Raw genomic sequence first — 7,930 nt, forward strand, 5'->3', positions numbered from 1 at the left:
ACGTCTGATTTAATGCCTCCCTAATATCCCGACGGCACCAGGCTGAGAAACCATATGCCCACAGGATTTGAGGCGTTGGAACCTCGTTCGCATAGCCGACAACGATGAACCTCCCTCGGACTCGCTACGAGGCTTGAGGAGGGTCCTGATTTTCTTAAAATCTCAGGTGAGGGACTTAGAAAATTTTCACTTTAAAACCACAGACCTCCAGAGGAGAGACCGGGCTTATCACAACCTTAGCCCAGAGGGCGTCACTCCTCGGGCATGTCACTTCGCATCACCGGGGGTCCATGGATGTCTCGACTTAGGTTTTGAACACATCCAGAAGGGGGGGCCGGATTAACCACCACCCTTAGCCCAGAGGGGTGCCAGTCCTCGGGCTTTAAATTCGCTTCGCCGGGGTCTATGGAAGTCATTTTTTAGACCTCCAGAGGGGAGGCAACCCAAACCATCCCCTTAGCCCAGAGGTGTGCCACTCCTCGGGCTTGTGTATTCGCATCACCGGGGTCCATGGAAGTCATTTTAGACATCCAGAGGGGAGGCCACCCTAACCATCCCCTTAGCCCAGAGGGGTGCCAGTCCTCGGGCTTTAAATTCGCTTCGCCGGGGTCTATGGAAGTCATTTTTAGACCTCCAGAGGGGAGGCAACCCAAACCATCCCCTTAGCCCAGAGGTGTGCCAATCCTCGGGCTTGTGTATTCGCATCACCGGGGTCCATGGAAGTCATTTTAGACATCCAGAGGGGAGGCCACCCTAACCATCCCCTTAGCCCAGAGGGGTGCCAGTCCTCGGGCTTTAAATTCGCTTCGCCGGGGTCTATGGAAGTCATTTTTAGACCTCCAGAGGGGAGGCAACCCAAACCATCCCCTTAGCCCAGAGGTGTGCCACTCCTCGGGCTTGTGTATTCGCATCACCGGGGTCCATGGAAGTCATTTTAGACATCCAGAGAGTGGGGCCGGTCTTACCACCACCCTTAAGCCCAGAGGGCGTCACTCCTCGGGCATGAAATTCGGATTACCGGGGTCTATGGATGTCTCAACTTAGGTTTTGAACACATCCAGAGGGGAGGCCACCCAAACCATCCCCTTAGCCCGGAGGTGTGCACCTCCTCGGGCTTCAAATTCGAATCACCGGGGTCCATGGAAGTCATTTTAGACATCCAGAGAGTGGGGCCGGTCTTACCACCACTCTTAGCCCAGAGGGCGCCACTCCTCGGGCATGAAATTCGCATCACCGGGGTCCATGGAAGTCAGTTTAGACCTCCAGAGAGTGGGGCCGGTCTTACCACCACTCTTAAGCCCAGAGGGCGTCACTCCTCGGGCATGAAATTCGGATTACCGGGGTCTATGGATGTCTCAACTTAGGTTTTGAACACATCCAGAGGGGAGGCCACCCAAACCATCCCCTTAGCCCGGAGGTGTGCACCTCCTCGGGCTTGAAATTCGAATCACCGGGGTCCATGGAAGTCAGTTTAGACCTCCAGAGAGTGGGGCCGGTCTTACCACCACCCTTAAGCCCAGAGGGCGTCACTCCTCGGGCATGGAATTCGCATCAACGGGGTCTACGGATGTCTCGACTTAGGTTTTGAACACATCCAGGGAAGCAGAGCGGACATTCCCATTATTTCAAGCCCATCGGGAAGCCACTCCTTTGGGCATAGCGTTTCGCATCGCTGTTACCCAAACTTACGTCTGATTTAATGCCTCCCTAATATCCCGACGGCACCAGGCTGAGAAACCATATGCCCACAGGATTAGAGGCGTCTGAACCCCTTTCGCATAGCCGACAACGATGAACCTCCCTCGGACTCGCTACGAGGCTTGAGGAGGGTCCTGATTCTCTTAAAATCTCAGGTGAGGGACTTAGAAAATATTCACTTTAAAACCACAGACCTCCAGAGGAGAGACCGGGCTTATCACAACCTTAGCCCAGAAGGCACCACTCTTCGGGCATGTCACTTCGCATCACCGGGGTCCATGGAAGTCTCGACTTAGGTTTTGAACGCATCCAGAGGGTGGGAGCCGGACTTACCACCACCCTTAGCCCAGAGGGCGTCACTCCTCGGGCATAAAATTCGGATAACCGGGGTCCATGGAAGTCAATTTTGACCTCCAGAGAGGGGGGGGGCCTGGCTTACCACCACCCTAAGCCCAGAGGGCGTCACTCCTCGGGCATGAAATACGCTACACCGGGGTCCATGGAAGTCAGTTTAGACCTCCAGAGAGGGGGGGCCGGGCTTACCACCACCCTTAGCCCGGAGGGCACCACTCCTCGGGCTTGAAATTCGCATCACCGGGGTCCATGGAAGTCTCGACTTAGGTTTTGGAAACCTCCAGAGGGGGGGCTGCACTTACCACCACCCTAAGCCCAGAGGGCGTCACTCCTCGGGCATGAAATACGCTATACCGGGGTCCATGGAAGTCCTTTTAGACCTCCAGAGAGGGGGGGGCCGGGCTTACCACCACCCTTAGCCCAGAGGGCACCACTCCTCGGGCTTGAAATTCGCATCACCGGGGTCCATGGAAGTCTCGACTTAGGTTTTGGAAACCTCCAGAGGGGGGGCTGCACTTACCACCACCCTTAGCCCAGAGGTTCATCACTCCTCGGGCATGAAATTCGGATAACCGGGGTCCATGGAAGTCAGTTTAGACCTCCAGAGAGTGGGGCCGGGCTTACCACCACCCTAAGCCCAGAGGGCGTCACTCCTCGGGCATGAAATTCAGATAACCGGGGTCCATGGAAGTCAGTTTAGACCTCCAGAGAGTGGGGCCGGGCTTACCACCACCCTAAGCCCAGAGGGCGTCACTCCTCGGGCATGAAATTCGGATAACCGGGGTCCATGGAAGTCTCGACTTAGGTTTTGGAGACCTCCAGAGGGGGGGCCGGGCATACCACCACCCTTAGCCCAGAGGGCGTCACTCCTCGGGCATGAAATACGCTATACCGGGGTCCATGGAAGTCAGTTTTGACCTCCAGAGAGGGGGGGCCTGGCTTACCACCACCCTAGCCGAGAGGGCGTCACTCCTCGGGCATGAAATTCGCTTCACCGGGGTCCATGGAAGTCATTTTAGACCTCCAGAGAGGGGGGGCTGCACTTACCACCACCCTAGCCGAGAGGGCGTCACTCCTCGGGCATGAAATTCGGATCACCGGGGTCCATGGAAGTCAGTTTAGACCTCCAGAGAGTGGGGCCGGGCTTACCACCACCCTAAGCCCAGAGGGCGTCACTCCTCGGGCATGAAATTCGGATAACCGGGGTCCATGGAAGTCTCGACTTAGGTTTTGGAGACCTCCAGAGGGGGGGCCGGGCATACCACCACCCTTAGCCCAGAGGGCGTCACTCCTCGGGCATGAAATACGCTTAACCGGGGTCCATGGAAGTCAATCTAGACCTCCAGAGAGGGGGGGCCGGGCTTACCACCACCCTTAGCCCAGAGGGCATCACTCCTCGGGCATGAAATTCGCATCACCGGGGTCCATGGAAGTCAGTTTAGACCTCCAGAGGGGGGGCTGAGCATACCACCACCCTTAGCCCAGAGGTGTGCTCCTCATCGGGCATGAAATACGCTTCACCGGGGTCCATGGAAGTCATTCGAGACCTCCAGAGGGGGGGCCGGGCATACCACCACCCTTAGCCCAGAGGTGAGTCACTCCTCGGGCATCAAATTCGCATCACCGGGGTCCATGGAAGTCAGTTTAGACCTCCAGAGGGGGGGCTGAGCATACCACCACCCTTAGCCCAGAGGTGTGCTCCTCATCGGGCATGAAATACGCTTCACCGGGGTCCATGGAAGTCATTCGAGACCTCCAGAGGGGGGGCCGGGCATACCACCACCCTTAGCCCAGAGGTGAGTCACTCCTCGGGCATCAAATTCGCATCACCGGGGTCCATGGAAGTCAGTTTAGACCTCCAGAGGGGGGGCTGAGCATACCACCACCCTTAGCCCAGAGGTGTGCTCCTCATCGGGCATGAAATACGCTTCACCGGGGTCCATGGAAGTCATTCGAGACCTCCAGAGGGGGGGCCGGGCATACCACCACCCTTAGCCCAGAGGTGAGTCACTCCTCGGGCATCAAATTCGCATCACCGGGGTCCATGGAAGTCAGTTTAGACCTCCAGAGGGGGGGCTGAGCATACCACCACCCTTAGCCCAGAGGTGTGCTCCTCATCGGGCATGAAATACGCTTCACCGGGGTCCATGGAAGTCATTCGAGACCTCCAGAGGGGGGGCCGGGCATACCACCACCCTTAGCCCAGAGGTGAGTCACTCCTCGGGCATCAAATTCGCATCACCGGGGTCCATGGAAGTCAGTTTAGACCTCCAGAGGGGGGGCTGAGCATACCACCACCCTTAGCCCAGAGGTGTGCTCCTCATCGGGCATGAAATACGCTTCACCGGGGTCCATGGAAGTCATTCGAGACCTCCAGAGGGGGGGCTGGGCATACCACCACCCTTAGCCCAGAGGTGAGTCACTCCTCGGGCATCAAATTCGCATCACCGGGGTCCATGGAAGTCAGTTTAAACATCCAGAGGGGGGGGGCCGAGCATACCACCACCCTTAGCCCAGAGGTGTGCTCCTCATCGGGCATCAAATTCGCATCACCGGGGTCCATGGAAGTCATTCGAGACCTCCAGAGGGGGGGCCGAGTATACCACCACCCTTAGCCCAGAGGTGAGTCACTCCTCGGGCATCAAATTCGCATCACCGGGGTCCATGGAAGTCAGTTTAGACCTCCAGAGGGGGGGCCGAGCATACCACCACCCTTAGCCCAGAGGTGAGTCACTCCTCGGGCATCAAATTCGCATCACCGGGGTCCATGGAAGTCAGTTTAAACATCCAGAGGGGGGGGCCGAGCATACCACCACCCTTAGCCCAGAGGTGTGCTCCTCATCGGGCATCAAATTCGCATCACCGGGGTCCATGGAAGTCAGTTTAGACCTCCAGAAAGGGGGGCCGAACCTACCACCAACCTTAGCCCAGAGGGCGTCACTCCTCGGGCTTCAAACTCCCATCGCCGGGGTCCCATGGAAGTCTCGACTTAGGTTTTGAACCGTTCCGGGGTCACCTCCAGTGAGATAACGCGGAAATCTCACTATATTCATGCCCACAGGCGAACCAGAGCCTTGGGCTTGTCATAGTTACATACGGTGTACCCAAACTTTCGTCTTTTCTAAAGGAACCCTAATGTCCTGACGGCACCGCACTGGAAACCCCCATGCCCTCTGAATTTTTACCTCTCCGAGGTGCTCCGTTTTGGGCTTGCTACCTAGGGCGAAGAGGGTCAGAAATTTTTCTAAGTCCTACTTTAAAACGTCCCACTGGGAGAACACTAGGGTTAGCACTTTGCCAAAAAATCACGGCTGAATGCAATTTTCACGCCTCGCACCCTTTGTTCGTTTAGATTTAACAAAAAAATCAACCGACCCCCCTTTTTAACAACGCTTTGCCGAATTTAGCTCACTTTTCCCGGCCTGGAATATCTCACGCTTGCCCCCCACGGTACTTACCTCCGGGGAAGACACCCCCGTCGCTGCCAACGCCCATGCCCGGCCCAGGCTCACCCGACTCGGCCTCGCTCGCTCCATCGCCCGCTCCAAACCTCCGGGGAGAAGACCCCCATCGCCGCCAACGCCCATGCCCGGCCCAGGCTCACCCGACTCGGCCTCGCTCGCTACATCGCCCCGCTCCAAACCTCCGGGGCTGGACCTCCACCAACCCAGCGCACCTCTCGAACCTATCCGGCCCACACTTAAGCACTCCTCCTCGGACTAAACCATCCAGCCCGCGCCGCTGGAACGAGCGCCCACTGGAAGACCTGAGCCTCAAACCCGCGCGCTTTACGGTTCTCTATCTCCCCGGGCTCGGAGCACTTTTCTCGGCCATGGGACCTCCAGGGGGGGCCCTTCATGGCTCCGTCAATATTCCTTTAAGTCTCACTCCGCCCACTGGAAGACCCGAGCCCCAAACCCGCGCGCTTTACGGTTCTCTATCTCCCCGGGCTCGGGGCACTTTTCTCGGCCATGGGACCTCCAGGGGAGGCCCTTCCTGGCTCCGTCATCATTCCTCTAAGTCTCATTCCGCCCACTGCGATACCCGAGGTCTTTAACCGCGGCGTTCACGGTTCTCTATCACCCCGGGCTCGGAGCACTTTTCTCGGCCATGGGACCTCCAGGGGAGGCCCCTCATGGCTCCGTCATCATTCCTCTAAGTCTCATTCCGCCCACTGCGATACCCGAGGTCTTTAACCGCGGCGTTCACGGTTCTCTATCACCCCGGGCTCGGAGCACTTTTCTCGGCCATGGGACCTCCAGGGGAGGCCCCTCATGGCTCCGTCATCATTCCTCTAAGTCTCATTCCGCCCACTGCGATACCCGAGGTCTTTAACCGCGGCGTTCACGGTTCTCTATCACCCCGGGCTCGGAGCACTTTTCTCGGCCATGGGACCTCCAGGGGAGGCCCCTCATGGCTCCGTCATCATTCCTCTAAGTCTCATTCCGCCCACTGCGATACCCGAGGTCTTAGACCGCGGCGTTCACGGTTCTCTATCACCCCGGGCTCGGAGCACTTTTCTCGGCCATGGGACCTCCAGGGGAGGCCCCTCATGGCTCCGTCAATATTCCTCTAAGTCTCATTCCGCCCACTGCGATACCCGGGCTCAGAGCATGTACTTCGGCCATGGGACCACAAGAGGGCGCCCTTCTTCAGAAACTGCTGACATCCAGGACCATTCAAGGGAGCGACCTGCCTCCCTATGCCCGCCACCGGCTCCCTCTAACCGGTGTACTGGCTCTCGGGGCCCGCGCCCCAGAGAACCAGAGTTTCGGAAATTGCACTAAGTCCAGACATCCAGGACCATTCAAGGGAGCGACCTGCCTCCCTATGCCCGCCACCGGCTCCCTCTAACCGGTGTACTGGCTCTCGGGGCCCGCGCCCCAGAGAACCAGAGTTTCGGAAATTGCACTAAGTCCAGACATCCAGGACCATTCAAGGGAGCGACCTGCCTCCCTATGCCCGCCACCGGCTCCTTCTAACCGGTGTACTGGCTCTCGGGGCCCGCGCCCCAGAGAACCAGAGTTTCGGAAATTGCACTAAGTCCAGACATCCAGGACCATTCAAGGGAGCGACCTGCCTCCCTATGCCCGCCACCGGCTCCTTCTAACCGGTGTACGGACTCTCGGGGCCCGCGCCCCAGAGAACCAGAGTTTCGGAAATTGCACTAAGTCCGATTTTCGCCCACTACGAGACCTAAAACCGTCATCCAGGATTTCACAGGGGAGTACCCACCTCCCCTATGCCCGCCACCGGCTCCCTCTAACCGGTGTACGGAGTCTCCGGGGCCCGCGCCCCAGAGAACCAGACCTGGACCGGGGGTTTGCTTTCGCCTTCCCCCCCCGACAAATGTTTGAGTGGACGGGATGACTTTCAATGGATCGCGGTATATGCACCCGCTCTGCCACTTATGACACCCGCACTCAGAATCAGGTCGTTTACGAGTCATTTCGCACCCCGGATCAAGGAACATGCGCTTAGGGACGGAAGGGCGGACCGAGGCGTTCGTTAGCCCCGGCCCTGGTTCCAGTCTCGTGCGGCTCTGGTCACCGGCGGCGGAGCGGAGTTTCCCCCGCCGCGCGCCGCGGCTATCCCGGACCAACCGTATCGAACCTCGGGCACGGACGTATCGCTCCTTCTAGGCGGGATTCCGACTTAGAGGCGTTCAGTCGTAAGCCCTCGGATGGTAGCCTTGCACCATTGGCTCCACAGCCAAGCGCGAATACCAAGTATCCGAACCCGCGGTTCCTCTCGTACTGAGCGGGGTTTCTATCGGAGCAACGCCACATCAGTAGGGTAAAACTAACCTGTCTCACGACGGTCTAAACCCAGCTCACGTTCCCTGTTAGTGGGTGAACAATCCAACGCTTTGCGAATT

The sequence above is a fragment of the Hoplias malabaricus genome, unplaced genomic scaffold (genome assembly GCF_029633855.1).
Source record: "Hoplias malabaricus isolate fHopMal1 unplaced genomic scaffold, fHopMal1.hap1 H_1, whole genome shotgun sequence".
Classification (NCBI taxonomy): Eukaryota; Metazoa; Chordata; class Actinopteri; order Characiformes; family Erythrinidae; genus Hoplias; species Hoplias malabaricus.